The sequence below is a fragment of the Rhagoletis zephyria genome, unplaced genomic scaffold, assembly GCF_001687245.7.
Source record: "Rhagoletis zephyria isolate East Lansing unplaced genomic scaffold, Rhagoletis_zephyria_1.1 Rzeph_scaffold_00001, whole genome shotgun sequence".
NCBI lineage: Eukaryota > Metazoa > Arthropoda > Insecta > Diptera > Tephritidae > Rhagoletis > Rhagoletis zephyria.
The window spans coordinates 128079-147333 of NW_016157085.1; the positions used below are offsets into that span (position 1 = coordinate 128079).

The 19255-nt window shown below is 35.9% G+C and overlaps 1 long non-coding RNA gene across 1 annotated transcript; it reads left to right on the top strand.

Annotated features, from left to right (window-relative positions):
* Positions 1-4360: 4360 nt before the first annotated feature.
* Positions 4361-18984, top strand: LOC108362900 (uncharacterized). Its single transcript, XR_001847537.1, has 3 exons — positions 4361-4371; positions 5925-5927; positions 18897-18984. It is a non-coding gene; the product is annotated as an uncharacterized LOC108362900 (long non-coding RNA).
* Positions 18985-19255: the final 271 nt, after the last annotated feature.

Genomic DNA, 19255 nt, shown 5'->3' on the forward strand with positions numbered 1-19255 from the left:
AAATATTGCATTATTATAAATTTGGTTATAGTTTGAAAATCGGATTTACGTCGTTTTTGAAATAGAATATACTAAATTTGTATAAAAAAATAATTTACGAATATTTATTAAAACAAAAGGCAAAATGCAAGTACTGGTATTCAAAAGAGGACGCTATTGAAGAGGTCGACACTATATACTTGCATACATGTATTTAAATGAGTAAATGCATACATTTAAAATCGATAACGAATTTTCAGTATTTTCTTGGTGATATATCTTTAGAAGTGCAAAACCACCCGCAGTCTCCCCAACGGCCCCGTAAATTATTTTCCTGGGTGTCACTGGTTACATACATAATTTTGCGGCATACATACGGTGACCATCCGTCCTGTATTATACGGGACAGTCCTCTTTTTTGACCCATTGTCCTGGTAATTTATTTATTTTATACGGGACGCCAAATGTTCTGTATTTCTTTTAATGCCCTGTATTTGCCCCGTATTCGGTGTTCGTTATTTTGACTCCTTAACTGCTCATTAAAATTTGCATGCCTATGTACCAGCTTTAAGTGCTGTTGGTATATCATCGTAATTTTCTCCATAAACAGCTATTATTTCTAAACTGAATGCCTGTGATTTGAATCGACGAATACATACAATGACCAAAATATAAATACCAAAACCATTTAATTAGAATCTTTAGAAAAAAACATTTGGTTTGTAGTTTTGTAGCTCGTTAAAATTTAGTATAACAAATTGCAAGTGGAAAGTGCTGCTCATTTGATTCTCCTTTAAAAAATGGTCGAACATAGGTACTTACTTTTTATGAAAAACTGCGTAAGACCGTAAACAAAAAAATTGCCAAAAAAGTTTTAGCGATATCAAAATTACACTTTATTAAATTTAAAACCTAACGAATTTTTTTAAAAAATATCCTACAAATTTGAGATGTTGCTAGAAGGATGCTGTTTCAGGGCCAGTACGTCTAAGATCTTAGGCTTTAAGATCTGTAAGTTTTTGTAGAAAAAATTTGCAAAATTATTTTTTGTCCCGTATTCGGCTCCCATAAATATGGTCACCGTAGGCATACATCACCCTATTCGCCCACACATTTTCATTATCATTTTACACTTTATGCCTGCACTTAGCACTTAACACCAAGTATTGTGCGTTTGGCTCAGCTTAACATAATCTCATACACATGTACAAATGTAAATACATATAGTTGTACAATGTGCATACTACAAATATGTATAACAACTAATGTAATGTTAATGTAAGAACACATGGCGTATACGCAACTTTAATGCAATTTACTACTACATATTAGAGATAAATATACGAGCCTAACGGTCCTATGCGCTTGTTAAGCAACGCATTTACGGTACTCATAAATCGTTCGATAACAGTAAACGGCTGTGTGACCAATATGTACCTACATACAAACATACATATGTAGGTACATATACTACAAGAGGATGTAGACTTAAAACAGAAGCTATTTTAGAGCTTCTGTTGCTTTGGCAATGCTCACCCACGATGCGATAATGTCAACTGGCAGACAGTAAATTTCATTTTGAAGGCCAACAAGCGGAGAGAGAGATAGAGAGTTAAGGGAAATGGGCTTCGGAGTGAGTTAACGAAAAGTAGTGGTAGTCAGCAACAGCTGATCGATTTATGCGCACGTAGGCCAGATGGCCACTACATTTATGCCTGGCAAAGAGTGGTAGGAGGCGGGGTATAATATAGAGTATGAGTTCATAAAGTAACCAAATTTATGTTTTGCTGGCCGACCAATGCTTGCAAGGTAAACACACACGCCCAGCAATGACAAACTTATTTGCTTTGGCTGTGGAGAAGGGCTTGCATAGGCTTACTTTACACTACATACCCACCTGCTAACGCAGTTATGTTTTTATGTAAATATAGATACATACATTTGTACGTGTATATAACCAGAACTAGTATGTATATCACCCACTGACAAGTGGAGGTCATATATCGGTATATATCTGCACATTTCGCTTGAGTGTTTATTTATTTTTGTATTAGAGTGGCGCGTGGTAATGGCTTCCGTTAGTTTGTTTGTGCGACCGAACAATAAGGTAGGGTCTCAAAGGCGTACTTAGTATCCACAATGACAGAGCATAGCATACAAATCCAATATGCACATTAGACCGGACCACCTTATAAGCGGACAGAAAAAAACTGGCCGTACACTTCTGAGGCTAAAGTATTTTGGCAAGGTAATTTCAAATTTTTTTTTACCTAACCTAGGGGTATACTTTTAAAATTTTTTGGTGAAACCTAAGTAATGCATTCGGCAATAAACACATTTTTTATTTAGCACAAGTTAGTGATTTTTGGTGGGCTTTTAATTTACTGACATTAGGGCGGAACTCTAGCTTATGAAATACGATGGATAAGTACTAGAACGGGGTACCTGAGGTCAATCAAAGTCGGAACAAAACAAATTGCCACCTCGAGACAAGAATATCGATACATCATACTTTAAAAGGCGACCCCCTACGTTCGGGCAAAAACAAAATCATTCAAAAATTGCCTTCGAGTCGGAATGCAAAAGTTTGATGATTTTTGGCTAGCTTTAATTTACTGACATTAGGGTGGTACGTAGGTAGATAAGAACTAAGAGCTAATGGTTAATTAGCAGAACGGAGTGCTTAAGGTCAATAAGCGTTGGAACAAAAAAAGATCCCACTGTTAATGCCGAATATATGACGAAAAAAGGTGAAAAGTCTAAAAAAATGTTTTTTTTTTTTCTAAGTTGTCTTGCAAAAATACTTTAGATTCTAAGGTATGTGGCGAACATTTTTCCTGATGCGGTCTAATGCTAATGTATGTGCACATACATAAATACATATGTACATTCGAAAGGGTAGTTGATTGCTTGCAATGCGCAAAAAACGCTTGTCACGTTAATAGCATTAGCGCGATCACACTACCACAAGTCGTTATGCTGTGCATGTCTTTTGTAGGCAACTTTTTCCAGCTATTGTGCTGTTTCGAACTTTTTTCTTCAACCCTCAATTTAAGGCGAAGAATGTAAAAAAAAAAAATACCCCCGACAGCCCATTCAACTCGCTCATATGCCATTCTCACTCACAAACTCACTTAAATTGTCTGCCATTGTAATTTTAATTCAATTAATGTGTTGACGTTTGACGCTGACAAGGTATACAATTACATGTCAAATTAATGCAGACACATTCGTGCCGAATAAAAAATTATTAGGTGGTTTTGTTGAGCGCGAAAATTAGAAAAATCGTGTCTTCAAAGTACGGGTATTGTTCCCACAAATTTTGACAGTTGTGTTAAAGTTTCGAGCTTTCTTTCAAAATTGTCGTGGGTTTTCTAATGCTTTTTAACTTTAACCAAAAGCCCCTTTCTAAGACATTCCGTATTAGCATGGTACCCGAATACCGATAAATGGGTCGTTTAATTCATTCGTGAATTACATTTTCGCGATACACCTTAAAATAGTCAAAGCAGTAACCAATATCCTATAATCTAAGGGGCGTTTTCTCGTTACCTGTTAAAATGTAATTTTTCTTTAAACCAACGATGGGCAGGGAGAACTTTTACTATGCGTGCGTCTATACAAAATATGTATATAGAAAGCTTAAAAGAGCTTTACCAGCGGTCAGGGCGAAGTCCATCACCGCTCTAAACACATGGACGGCTTCATCGATTGCCTGTTATATGCATGTGATCGACTAATTTGACGGGCAGATCAAAGCTCCCGTTAAGTTTAACAGGAAGTCGGGGAAAAGGACCTAAGCTTTTTTCTACTGGTACGATTATACACATAAGCCAAGTTTTCCCTAATTAGATACTTTTAATTAGTCCGTTAAGAAAAATGTAATCCCATCTTTTGGTGAGGTTCATAATTTCCCGTTATTAGGAAGGCATGTCTTCATTGAGGAAAAACTGCCGTATTGCTTTACGGTCTCATTTGAATCTAACTTTATTCCGCGCAAGCCTGGTGAATGAAAATCAACGAGTAACATCTCCTATTGGTTGGCGAAAATCCTCGACTGAATCCGGCGAGAGAGACGGTTAGCTCAGGACGCGCGCAGTTTGATAGGAAGCCCTTTACTGCGTGAAATCATAAGTACGCCAATATTAAAACCGTCCACCTATATTTGGTCCCAGGACACAAGGGAAAAAGAATTCGGGGTTAAAGACTTGCAAAGACAATGTTCAGTTCATACGGCAAGAAACTTACTGATTTCTTTCTATCACAAGAAGAAAAAACTCGAGGCTTCTGGTAGGATTGATAACAGGGTTTCGTTTGCCATCAGCACGTGCATTTATATTAGGTCTTATAGAAGGCAAAAAGTGCAGGAAGTGTAGCTATCACGAAGAAATTGTGGAGCATATAATTTGCGAGTGCCCAACATTCAAGAAGCAAAGACTTACTCCTCAAGGCACAGCTGCAGTCAACACCTGACAAATTACCAAAATTTCTACTAAAATTCGCTAATGGAACGGCGATGTTCTTTAACATTGCGTTCTTTAATATTCGTCTATGTGAGACCTCTTAAGGTCAGCCAACAAAACCTAACTTACATCTCCTACAATATGCAATTTGGCCCAGCGTTGTCCTGATGAAACACAACTTGTTTTCGATTGACAACCAGAAAAAGCTCCATATTCATTCAAAATGTCAAATTGTCGACAGTACTCATCCGAATTGACTTCGAGGTTCCTTGGTAGGAGACTAAAAATTATCCCATATTTCAGATCCCACCACACTGAGACCAAGGGATTGAAGTTCTGAAGTCGTTTGAGGCGAATCACGATGTCGTAACCAATGTGATTTCCATTCTGCATTGTTGCTAAGAATATACTTCTTTTAATTCTTTGAGTTCAGCTGGAATCACATTATACATATATTGGTTCTTACTTCTTTAAAAAAAGTTACCGTTCTACTAAAGTCAATTTTCAGTTGGAAATTATGTCATCAAATTATTTTATTTACATTTAAAAGTTTACACCTCTACAAAAACACCATTTACATAATTTTCTTTATATTCGCAACATTGTAAAATAGAATATCGCTAGCTTAGTGTGAAAAGTTGCTAAGTCCACTTTTTATGAAAACTCATATTTTGATATAGGAGGCTAGAGAAATTGAAAACGCATTGTTTCGAAAATTATAAAGGTACTTGTTTTATTTTTTCCTCTTCATAAGCAATAAAAGGAAAATTTGCTAAGTCCAAAAAAAGCACCACAAATCCGATAAGGCGAAAATAATACGACATCCTTTAATAAATATCGAATCCTTCTGATTCTTATGGAGTTTTGCTTTGCTTTAAACGCGCAAAATGTTTGATTCAAAGTCTTGCGAAATAGTTGAAGAAAATGGCTATAGGAAGATTTTTTCCTCTCCTGCAAAATTTTTAAAATGGGAGTTAGCAACTTTTCTTTCTAAGCTAGCGATATGTTATTATTGTCAAAGTAAAAATAAATAACGTCCCTCCGATTGGAAGAATGTTTTTTTTTTTGTGAGAAACGTTTTCATGGCATAAATACACTTTAATCTTTACTTTCACCTGCCAGAGACAAACTTTTTAGATGTAGAGCCGGATCCTTTCGATTGGTACTATATACCTTTTAAATACTCGGCTACTTTGGTCGACACTCACTATAACTGGATTTCAACCATTTGGCTACGGTGGTTATACATATGCATAACTCTGGAAATTCGAACGGGTCAACTCCACATGACCCAAACATATTCAAAGTACTAGAAAAGCGGACATCTTTTCTTAACTATGAAGAAGATATCGTCTTTTTTAACTGTAGGCGCTTCCGACATTAGGGAGAGATAATGTTTTTTGGAACGACAAATTCACTAAAGATGGAACCATGCAAAAACCGGTTTATCTGTAAGCCAAGGAAGTGAACTGTATTGAGCAGCTTGTGGCCATAAGAGCATGAAAAGTCTGGCAGGATGGAAGTGCTACCAGATTTTGATAACAGATTTTTTATTTGTGGAATGAAACTATGTATGTACCTAAATACCTACACATATGAAAATAAAGTGGTTAATTTTAATAATTTAAAAAAGTTTGTTTTATCACTCATTAAAACGAGAGAACAATAAATTTTATCAAATCAAACCGTAGAACGGAAGCACAAATCTCTGAGATAGCATTAAAAATACTTTAAAACTCAATCGTAAAATAAAATACTAGACTGTGGTAATTTTGGCAGAAATCAAAGCTTAAAAGTATGTACCATTTAACTACGAGCAGAATAAAGGAATTTGTATACATTTTGCTTATAGTTATGGTGTACATATTTTTAAGCTAAACCAGACTTTTTAAAAAATTGGCACCAAATACGAGTACATATAATAAGATTGCAGTGTGTGGAATATTTGTTACGGCCTTTGTGAATTAAAGTAACGATATATTATATTAAGAGGTTCCATAAATTTATTTGTTTATTACCATTTATTTTCAGCACATCAGGAAAGAGTTTTTCCGAGCAAATAGTTCCGAATTTCACTTATTTTAGGTTTAAAACATAATTAGTTTTTTTAATACACAAGTAAGTGTATATACATATATACGTATGTAAATATTATTTTTTTTTTTTTTTTGTTTTATGTTTTCTTCCTTTTTTCTTTTACCTTATTAAATCACTTAAAACAACAACAAAACAAAAAAATCGAGCATTCAACTTAGTTTTGAAATATCAAAACAAAATTCTCAACAATCACGCTTTTTCTTGACACCCTTCTTCATTTATTTACAAGTAGTTCTCTTTCAGCACATTCTCTTTAACTCACTCCACCAATTTTTTCACTTCACAACTTCATTCATTGTTTTGTTTCAAAACACTTCCAAGTATTCAAGCAAATATTCGCGCACCGCTCAAAAGAAACGCTTCCGTCACAATCGCCAGTCATCCCTTAACTAAATTCGAATTGGCTAAGAACTTGAACGCGTCCACGTAGGACAGCAATACACTACGTTTACCAACGGAATAAACTTGAATTTGCACCGAAAGCCAAGACATGGCTTTTAACTCTTTAACTGTTATGCTACTTTTTCTTACTACCATTCTCAATTTGTGGTGAATTTCGAGATTTTGTCTACCTATGGCAACACTTTTCCTCTCTAGGCGCTCAATAACATTGCGCAGAATCGCATTTTTCTCATTAAGGTTTGCATTCTTAGTATATCAAAAATCATATGTTAATGTTTTGTTGATTTTTTTGTTTTTGTAAGCAAACACTATGTAACACAGAATAACTTTTTTGTTTTCAAGAAACTTAATGAAGCACTCCTTATTCTCCAGCTCGTTAACTAATCCATAGTTAGACATCTTTCATCACAATTTCTTTTTTGAAGGATAGAAGCTAGAAAAGCCGAACAGTGACAGAGAATATGCTCCGAAGTTTCATCAGCCTCGAGGCAGAGCTGATATTCCGACTCTGTGTTCATACCTATTCGGTGCAATTGGAATTGCAATTGGTTTTGACCGGTGCCCAGAAAGTAGTTTGATGTCAATTCTATTTACTAAAACAATGTCGTTTCTGTTGAAAGGGTAGCCGAAGACACCGGCGTGTCTAAGGCCCCCACCGCTCCCCAGTACTTACTGCGATCCCGGGGTAGGTTAGTGTTATTATATGAAAGGTTACGCCGAATTCCATGTCGAATCTCTGCGAAAGCTCCAGTCCTAGTAATAATCACTAAAGATAGTATGGATTATTATATTCTTGTAGCATTATAAATCTTTGGGTCTGAGCGGCATTATAACAAATTTTTAACTAAGAACGATAAAGTCGTCCATCTACATATTCAGTACATAGAGCTTAACGCCGTGGAAGGATAATTATAACACGGAATGTGGGTCACAACACCGCTCAAGATGTTCGGTCCATGAGCCTTTTATCGCTTCTCCTTGAGCCTTTTATTGAGTTAAAGTATAAAGTCCCTGTGAGATTCCTGCACTCGAAAATTGGGAAGAATATTTTTTTTTAACGGCAGATAGAATTTTCTGGACACATTTTTAGTACCACGTTCCCCCTGGCTATCGATCGATTATCAAAAAACACAAAAATTTCTGGGGTTTTTTTAACCAAACATAAGTTTTCTTACGGGCATACTGACTTTTGATAGCAGGGTTCCAGATCCGGTATAGCGATTCTTTTAAAAACCGTAAAGATGAAGAAAACAAGAATCCATTAACAATTTTGTGTGAAAATAATCCTTACTTCGAAAAATGTCCAGTTTTCGAGGATAGCTTAAGCATAGTCTCACTGGAGCGTCTGTCTGCATGCAGGTCTGGACTGAGAACAGAAATTGTGTCCAATTGCATCTATTAGTTTCAAATTTGTGCCAGTTTTTCACAAAAAGTGTGGACAGATCCTTCCACTTTGTTTGTCCAAACTGCAAGACGAAAGCAGCGTATCCTACCTAACCAACCACTCCTATACTCTAAATATAATAGAAATATGGCTACAGACGCCCTGATTATACTTATAATATGGAGTAAAAGACTTCTGAACGCTTTTGAATCGCTGCACCGGTTGCGCTTTTGATGAAGAAAAACCCACAAATAGGCGTAGTGACGAACCTCATGTCGCACCACTTCACCACAATCCCACAACCACAACCCACAAAAAGAGAGATCCTGCTTATTGCGCCAATTACCGCCGCGTTTGACAGAACGAATAGGCACCAACTCTAAACTACTTTTACATCCGTCCAAATAATATTGGCAAATATGGAACTACCTCGCCGCGTCGTTCGAGACCAAAAGAGGTTTTAAGCAGGACAGGGGGTAGGCAACATTTGAAGAGTCTTCGCCTATTGAGACACTCCTCACTGTTGGCAGGTGTAACTTTGCAGTAGTGAAGGACTTTGTCTACCTAGGATCCAGCATTAAAACCGCCAATAAGGTAAGCCTAGATATCAAGTGAAGAATAACTCTTGCTAAGCATGCCTCTCCATTTATATAGCACAGAAACATGGACGATGTCGACCAAAGATAATGGGGCTTTGGAGGCTTTCGAGAGGAGGCAACAATTCTCCGCAAGATCTACATATGGCTGTGCTCAAAGAAGACTCGGCCACCCATGTGTAGACAATGAATTCGAGGACTCTCACGAACACAATGAAGGACCCAAGTGCAGAAGGACCTGTCTTCACTCGGAATGAACAGCTGGCATAATTTCGCAAAGGAGAGTGGCAATTGATAAAGGTTTTTGGTCACGGCCCAAAGTGATAAACGGTTCTAGAGCCGAAAATGAAGAATAAACAATACGGCTAATAAGTATGTATGTATGTATTATAAATGTGAATGTATGTGAGTGTGTGAGTATGTGAGTATGTTTGATGCTCTTTCACGCTAAAATGGCTGGACATATTTGAATGAAATTTGGCACCCAGATAGGCTGTGTCCTAGAACAAAATATAGGATACTTTCTGAAGACAGTTGCCACCCTTGTAAAAAATTTAAATCAATTAATTTATAGGTTAAAAACAATGTTACAAAAATGTTGGTGTCAAAAAAAGAGGTTCTATAACTATTTATTTCGAAAAAATTTCTAAGAGGGTTGCCACCTAATCAAAATTTGAAAATGAATTCAATTAACACGTTAAAAAAAATATTTCTATATGGGTATCAAACGAGAGAGGTATAAGAAAGCTTTATTTCAAAAATGGTGTTTAAGAGGGTTGTCACCTATTTTGGGTTACAAAATCATTTTAATTAATAAGTTTAATTAAATATTTTACATTCAAAATCAATTTAATGAACAAGTTAAATGAAGTTAATGGGTGAAGTTAATGGGTGTCCAACAAGAGAGGTTTAGGTAAGCTTTATTTTAGAAATATTTTTGACGAAGGTTGCCACCTGGTGAAAAATTCAAAATGCATTTAATTAATAAGTTACATAAGTGAAATATTTAATGTTGCTACTAAACGAGAGGCATTCAAGAAAGGTTAATTTAGAAACTAGTTTTTTAACATTGTTGCCACCTGTTTAGTTATTCCAAATCCATCAAATTCAAAAGTTAATTGAAATATTTGTATTTGGATATCAAACGAAATATCACTAAGAAAGCTTCATTTCGACCCTCTTTTTTACGATATTTGCCATCTGTTAAGATTTGCAAAATCAATTTATGTAATTAATAAGTTAAATTAAATGCATAGTTTTATATGAATGTCAAACGAGAAAAGTTTATTTTGAAAATATTTTTGAAGAGGGTTGCCACAAGTTTAGCAATGCAAAATCAAAATAATTAATAAGTTACATTGAATATTTAATTGTAGATTTAGATTTATTATTTAGTACATATCTATCTCAGCTATCTTAGTCGAAGACAGTTTCAATACGGTGTTCTGCGATTTGGCACGTGATTTAACAAAAATCCTCTAAATGCTTTCTTACAGACATACATATGCAAATACATACATACATATTTAAATGTGTTTAGCTAAACATACAGATTCTGGTCATAAATATTCATTTTCATTTCCACATCCCACCGCAAATATTTGTGCTTTGTCATTCGTTCCTCTCAGTTCACCACGCGCACCCATTATTGAATAGACGCAAGCAAATTCACCACATTCGCAACGATTTTTCACTTCGCAAACATAATGCGCGTGCTGACAACCGCTGTGGAGGTCCTTTAGTGCACTTCTGTCTTTGCTTTTTGCATTTTTAGCTTTTCGCTTGTGTAAATGTAAATTTGTCCGCGTTCAAGGTTTATGCGGCAGAAAAAACATCGTGCAATCGTAATGAGAACAAGCAAAAAAAATGAAGAAAAAATCATGAAAAAGTAAAAAATTACAAATCAGCACAAATCTATAAAACAAAAACAAAAATTTGCAAGTATGAAAGAGGAATTGAAAAAGCGGCATAGCAATCAAAATGACTAACTGACTGGCCCAAAACAACAGTTGACAATCAAATGTGTTTCTTGATATTTATAGGTCCGAGTAGCTATCGCCAACAATGCGCACCCCATACCATTATATGTACCTATGTTTGTTCATATGTATTTCGCAATTCTTCTCAATCAACTTAAAATGTTTGTCACCCACGCCATCCACCTCCTCGTCGGGTAACCGCTTTGAAAACATTGATTTTATTTTTTATTCATTTTTTATTTTTGTTTTGGCGACGCGCCATTATTGTTAGAGCGACCGGTCTCCGAACATTGTTGAGCTCAGCGATGGTATGAGCAGGTGGCGGCACTATAGCTGGTAGAGCAAGGCTTTGTGTGCTGTGGTGAATCGACCAGTTTGCAGAATAGTGGTTGGAAATGTCAAGGTTCTTTGCAAGGCGTCTGACTTTGTCGTTATTAAAGCGGAATGTGATGATGATGCCCGGAATTTAAAATGTCGCCGCGACTTGGCAGGGTTTACTCATACTGCATATGAAAATACATGTGTATATGGACGAGTATGTACCCTGTTGGAAAAAAGGCGCGCTAAGAAAAGGAATTTCGATTTCGAATTTTTTAGAGATTTTCTTCGTGACTTTCGGCGATAGGTTGTGTTATATTTTGCAAAAACAAGGTACCGGTGCTTTTCTACAAAAAAAGAATATATAAGAAAAACTTTGACATTTGGCCTAAATTAAAAAAATTAAACTGTCTTATGAGGAGATGTGGTGATCTCTGAAATAGCAGGTATACCTTCTATCATTTGATAAATGCTTTTTCACAAACAATTTTTCTCTGAAAAACGGCCTCAAGCTCAATAAAATTGTTGAATATAAAATAAGAAATGAAAAGTTATGTTTTAAAAGAAGCTTCTTAATGATAGAAGTATACTTTGAGAATCGGGATACCTGCCGAAGTACGCACTGTGTGGGATATGTAATATACGCAGGAAGCTGTAAAATGCGTCTTCAATGGGACTTGTTTTGATCCTAAACGATGTAAATTAATAGGAAGCTTAGAAAAGCTCTTTTCATTGTAAAGAAAGCTTAAAACAGCTCCTTGTCACTGCCCCGGACCTGTGTTAGTCAGAGAGAATTTTGATCTTTTTTGATAATATCTGTAGAAAGCTTTAAAAAGTATCTCCTACGTTGGCCAGAGAGAGCTTTTATTATGTAATATCTGCAGAAAGCTTTAAAAAGGTTTTCCCACAGGACGTGTGCTGGCCGAGACTGATATAAAAGTTAACAGGAAGCTGAGTAAAGCTCTGCACGCGGGCTATGCAATGTCGATTATCGATATATGAAAATTGTGAATAAGGGTTAAAAAGATCTGCATAGATAAACATTTTCCCCGTGGCTGCCCCAGACCTGTGTATGTCAGAGAGAGCTTTAATCCTTATATGTATATAATATCTACCGAAAGATGTACTGTGGAATGATCTTCCGTTATATCTACCGAAAGATGTACTGTGCAACGATCTTCCGTTATTCGTTGTCAAATTTGGCTTGGAAACAAACCGGTTTTGACATTGTGCTATCTTTAGTGTATTTAATTTTCCTTTCTAAAGCTTCGATAAGTATCTCCCATAGGATGTGCTTTGGTCGTTACTGATATAAAATGTGTAAGAAGCTTAGAAAATCTCTTCCCGCCGACAAGGCGATGCGCATCACAGGTATAAATTGTAAATAATGCTTAAAAAATACACGCTAGATTTAAATACTAGAAGCACCTAAATTGGTCACCACAAAATTTTCCTACCGGATTTTTTAATCAAGTACATATGTGTTACATATTTACAAACTTTCCTACATTCATGCATACATACATACATATGTGTGTGGGAATCTCTTGCAATTGGCGCATTGTATACGCTCGGTTGCATTTTCTAACGAATTGAATTTGTGTAAACGAACGCTTGAGTGCAGCTATTAGCGATAACTGCGAATATATGTAGTTGCAAGAACGCGCGCGTGTATCAGTTTCTACTACACTACATGTGTACATGTTCTCCTCGAGCTAATTTTCAAGGACATCCCAAGTGAACTTTTCTCCTTGCGGGTCGCTGGTAATGACAATGAGTCAGGCAGAAACAGCAAAACATCGTTGATCAAAAGAGAATGGCATAAAATGAGATGTCTAATTACTTATTTATACTAGGTAGAGATAAATATATCCGATATAGGAACATTTCCATACTTTTCTATACATAGTTCACTTGCGTGGGACTTTACATGATCGAAAAAGTTCTTTCGCCATCTTTGTGGTGTACTTTTTTGTCTGTCAGAGAAACTGGATTACTTCAAACACGTCAGACCTAGGGCGGAAGAGGCGTAGAAAGAGTCCACCAGAAGGAAAATTATATTTTTCACCAGATCACCATTTGATCCGCTTCTAGAAAGGAAGGGAACTCTACACTAACAAAGCATTCGAGGCACTAGAAGTATCCACTTATTGGCTCACACGTATAACCACTAAAAATTACATGTAAGACGAACGCAATGAGTCATAAGTTTCAACATACCCTACCCCTACTAAGTATGCCAAACTTAAAATAATCAAACACAATATTATTTTCGTTGTTGGTAACACCTATCTACGAATAACATCGGACCGATGCGGAAGTTGAGGTTGGCGGTCAATAGTACGCGCCTTGTTCTCTGAATTAGTTCCTTTCTTCACCGCACGGAGCATAATCCTCTAACGCCCAAAAATTTCACCGGCTACCCTCTATACCACTGCAGAACCCGGGCAAAAATATAGAAACGTTGCTGACAGATACAAGGTAGTTAGTCGACCGGCCCATATGGTCACCGGGGATTAGTAGGACGCAGTGGACTCAGCTACAGAGGTTTCGAAATATAGCACTCCCGGCAGCATAGTTAGGCGCAGAATCTTCGAGTAAGGGATGAAGCTCTCCTTCCTCCACTCCACCAAAATTAGGTGAGAGTAGCAGTAATTCGGCTTAACAGCAACTAGGCCGCAGAAGCTGAAGACCGGTGGCGAACAGGTCGTAGGGATATACCAGGTGTTAAGCGCAAATTAGTCCGATAAATGCATGCCTGAAGATTGGAAGCTCAGTGTACTGTGCTCAATCGACAAGAGAAAAGGTCCTGCTATTCAATGCCCTCTATTTCCATTCAAATTTAAAAAACCTCTTCGATCCGTTTGATACCCCACAGGGTCACTTTGTGTGGCTTCTGCAATCTGATGTTGGAAAGCATATTACTTTCTGCCCACCTGAATAGGTGCAGATGACATTGATATCGTTGGCCTTAATACTAGGGCCGTCAGCGCAGCATTCTTCAACTTAGAATTGGAGGTAGAGACGGGGACAAGCGAAAAAATTCTTCGCCTCGGCACCTATGGTTGGCCAACGAATGCTCCAAGTGCAGAAAAACTCGACTACTCTTGATTTAAGGAATTGACGTATTAACATAGGAGAGAAGCAATTGGCGAAGTTTTCCAAGCTTGGCCCACGAAATCTACATTAGTTAATGCTTCTTTGAAATTCTTTTCGGCAAAGGGGTGAAAAGCAGGCACACCATTGCACCCTTATAGGCGGCATACATAGTGCGTCTGACTCGCGAGGGTACATCACCAAAAAAAGTAGCACTTTTTCTACCGGAATTTTCAAATTTTATATATTTTAAGAGCTCGGCCAAAATATTTCGGCAAAATATTAAAGATTTACGTGAGCTAGACCGATTTGAAAATGCCTCCAAAAAATTTCATTACTTTAATTTCCTTGATGTAATTTTTAAACATTTTTATGCAGACCATTTACGCTTAAACTCTTCTATCAGCCGATGTAATTTTTTCGGCACGCTGTAAAAACCACTAAATCAATTTTTTTCTATAAGTTCTTTATTTGTTGACCGATTTCTATAAATGACATACCAATGTAAAGGTAAATTTTAAGAAAACCTACACTTGTATACAAATTCAAATGTTTTCGCCTCATACTTGGTGATACGATCTAATGTACATATATGCTTAAAAAAATACATATGTATGTACTAACCATAGGCGACTAAAACTATTCTTGTGAAAATTTTCATACCAACAGTTGAATGTCGTGCGAATTCTAGACCCTCATCCATTACTTAAGTCATTTGGTGTGACAGCTTTAATTACTGTTTTCCATTGGTTGACGAATGCTTTTATTGTTTTTGCCAAATCATTGGTGATGTACAATGTTTATGTGTACACCAACGTGTTTATGTAAGTAGCTATATGTAGTATATACATTAGAGTGGTCCAAAAAAAAATTTCCTATATAGGGTTTGGGACACTTTTCAAAATTTTTCCTCTTGCCGAAAGAGGTGCCGGCACCAAAGCTTACGCTTCTATGTATAAATTTAGAGGATGCTCATGATGCTCATATTTTACTCTAGAAGTATTGTGTACATAGTATATTTATCAAACAATTGGTTAAGTAACCTAAGAACATTTCAAATTTAAATTGTCTAAAAACAAATCGCACAAGCTTCAGTTGTCATGGCAACAGTTGTCATGGCAACAGTAGGTTTTTATAAAAGTCACCAATATGTTTGCCAGTTTCACAGCGATCTAGTAGCGCATTTCAAGGTCATTGAGCACCCTTTATTGGCTGCAGTAGAAAACTGAAAGTTGGTATAGGTATTACAAATGTCAAAGGGGGAAAAAAATGAGGTGCCCCATTTTCTAGGATGAAAATTTTGCCCCATACAAAAATGGACCACTCTAAGATACATACATACATACGTATGTATATGTAAATGAACTTTTTTTTTTATAACCAAGTTAAGGTTGCATGCTTTTGATTTAGACTCAATTTTGTTGGCCTCCTTATTTGGAGAAAAGCGAAAATAATCATTTCAGTGTTTTTGAAATCATGCCAAAATAAAGTGATTGCCGTAGATTATATAGTAAATATGTGCAAGCATATGTACATACATACATAGTGGAATGTATCCAGCCCTACATATACTTTTATATCGTTTTGCACAAGGATTTTGCTTATTATTTCAGAAACAACACACGAAACTTTTTACAGAAAGATTCTACAGTTTGACTCTAAATAATTTTTAATTTTGATACAACTAGTATTTTAAGCGATTTTATTATTTATGAAATTTTATTTTAATTCATTCCTTCTAAATTGATTTAATTTAATTTTTCTTTTTCATTTAATGTTATTTTATGTTTCAAATACCCTTGTGGTCAGCTAATTAAGTTAAGTGACATTTTGACCAGTTTTGGATATTCTGGCACATATATAGCATAACCCGCACCACATAAATACACATTTCAAACTTCCCTGCAAACCAAAGGTCCCGAAATGTTAACGAAATCTTTAGGAGTATCTCATTTCGGTAACGATTTTTTTACGAATCTTCAAAGGAAATTATATGAAGGGGTTGACACGAACTCGTAAAGAAATTCCTGTACTTCAAACTTCCCTGCAAACCAAAGGTCCCGAAATCTTAAAAGAAAATTTATGGAGGGGTTGACACGAACTCGTAAAGAAATTCCTGTACGAAAAATAAGGAAAATTCTGACGAAATTCCGAATGTTCGTAAAAGAATCGAAGTGTGGACCGTGTATTTCATTTTAGAAAATTCGGCAAATAATCGGATGGGATCTTTACGAATTCTTTACAAATTCTCTACATTTCAGATTACTCTGAAAAAATGGTTTGCAGGGTTCGTACACAATCTATAAAGGTTCAACAAACTTTAACAATTACACCCAATAGTTTTAAACTTTTTATTACAAATTTTTAGAAAAATTTTAGGTAGGCAGTTTTATAGCCCATTCAATTTTAGTAAAATGCAATAGTAAAATGTAAATTTTAAATAGCTAGAAAATCGCGTTGATTTTTAATAATTTTTTTGACTGACGGAGTATGCTCGACAATTACTTTTATATGGAAAAAAAGGCCTAGCACCGTCAGCAAAATGAAAAAATATTAAAAATCAACACGATTTTCTAGAGTCTTGGGATTTGCATACCCGAAATTTTTCTAAAAATTCTAAATGAAAAGTTTAAAATTTTTGGGTGGAATTGTTAAAGTTTGTTGAATTTTCATAATTTTTGTACGAAGTTTGAAATATGAATTTATGTGGCGCTCGTTATCTAAGTACTAGATTTTGATTTAAAAAAAATATATAAACATTAAATAAACAAAAGAAAAAATAGCCAAAACTAGTCAAAATGTCACTTAACTTAATCAGCTGAACACAAGTATATGTATGTACATTAGACCGTATCACAAAAAGAGTTCAATTTGTTCCAGGCGATTTTGTGCACTCACTATGAGGGTATTTCAGAAGTTTTTTGGCACCCTGTAAAAACAGTTAAATCGGCTTTTTTACTATACTTTATTTGATGTCCGATTTCTATAATTCACATACCGTTGTAAAGTTGTTAAAGAAGCATACATACTACCCCAGAAAATATATATTAGCCTGTCATGTCAAACTAAAAAGTTATAATTTTTTCTGGAAATTGCACCTGCGCCTCTAAGCACTCGGTTACATGAGCATTTTCAGAAAGAAAAGTATGTAAAATAAAATCGGTTTATCTCAAGGCGAATTCATATAAGGTGTATTTTGTTTTTGCTTTCGGTGCAAAAAATTTAAAATTTCAGCTATTTTACGCTTAAGGAGGTAGAGAGAAAGAAAATTCCAATTCTCTCTTTTCTCGCTCACTCATAAGAAATTTTAACACATGTGTACCGAGGCGAATCAAATCAGCTGATCTAGCAACACCACCTTTATAAATTCGCCTTGGTTTATTCGGTCTTTCCTTAACTTCAAAATCTAGAAATGGTTTTTTCACATTGCCAATTTTCGAATAACTCGAAAACCGGTTTTGTAAAAAAGGCGAATAATCGAACACCCTATTATGTAAGCATATATTAAAGCTTCCCTGCAGAATTTAAGTATTTAGGATATGGAAATACTCAAGTACCTATGCAAGTATTTGAAGGTTCCAAATACGAAATCACTACGATATTTAGTAGATTTCCAAATACTAAACGGTTCAGATGCAAGCCTGATTAGATAGGCTAACCCTATCAATCGTTCCACCGTCCTTTGCAGCAGGGTTGCTTTATATCCTTCTTCTCCGTTCTGGCATTGCGTTCAACCCCGGACCAGAAACCTACTTCTGCTGCGTACGCCAGAGACGCATTTAATAAGCATTTTACTTTGGTTAGATGCAACACCTGCAACGAATGAAGTCATTTAAGAACAATTTCTGTCCAATAGGGAGTACATATAAGATAAGGTATATGGCCCTTTGTTGCTTGGTAACCGCTTCACCAATTTCTCCCAAACTTGGCATAGTTGTTGGCCTTGGTACAATATACCAAACGGCCAAACGGAAAATTTTTAAAATCGGACAATAACCACGCCCATATTCCATATAACACATCCCAAAAGTGCCCAGAGCGTTAGGAACGCAAAAAACCACATCAGCAATCGGCGCTAAAGAATAATTTTATATGTATTTATCTTATATGGCTAATAAAATTAGCAAATAACGACATTTTCTGAAATTTCTGTGGCATTTTTCATTTCGACGACAGCTGTTATGGCAATTTGACTATTCGCACATTTTTTCCAGTTCGGGCTGTTTCGGGCACGAAGGAGAAGACATTTACGATCCAAAAGTGGAACCTATTCGCTCTCTATTACCCATTTTTATAGCGTGAGGAACGCTGTCTGGGCTGTTTTGGTCGTGTGCAACAAACCTATTAATTCCTGCTTTTCCTTCTTTTCGTGTAAGCGATGTTATTTAAATTGCATAAGGCCCTACAGACGGTTAAAGCATCCCACTTCATGTCTTCACGCCTATGAAAAAATACTGGTTAGATATTTATGGCCTTATTCATAAAAAATTAAGTAGCTTTATAAAAGGTTTATAAATTGAAAAATGTATGAAAACGTCAATTTATAAAGCTCTTTAAACCTACTTTATTTTTTATGAATAAGGCCATTAGTTGAAAGTATTTTGTAAGACAGTTTAAAGACAGCAAGCAAAATAGTTTGAAAGATTTTGCTTATTCTGTCTTGAAAGTCTTACAAAACAAAAGCTCCCTTGCCAATTTTCATGGTGAAAACCTTTTTTGACAGAAAGCAATTGGATATCATTTTGTTCGCGCGGCTCCAACAGTCGCAATGGGCGAATGAGCAAGGCACCACCATGTCATTCGAGGGAACCGAGCTCCGGGGCATCGGAGTTTTTTCGTAATTTATTTTTTTTTTTTTCTTTTATAATTTAGTTATTTTTCAGAAGGTTTCTTATTGTGATTTTGAGTTTAAGATTTCAACGATATGTCTGAATTTGCATC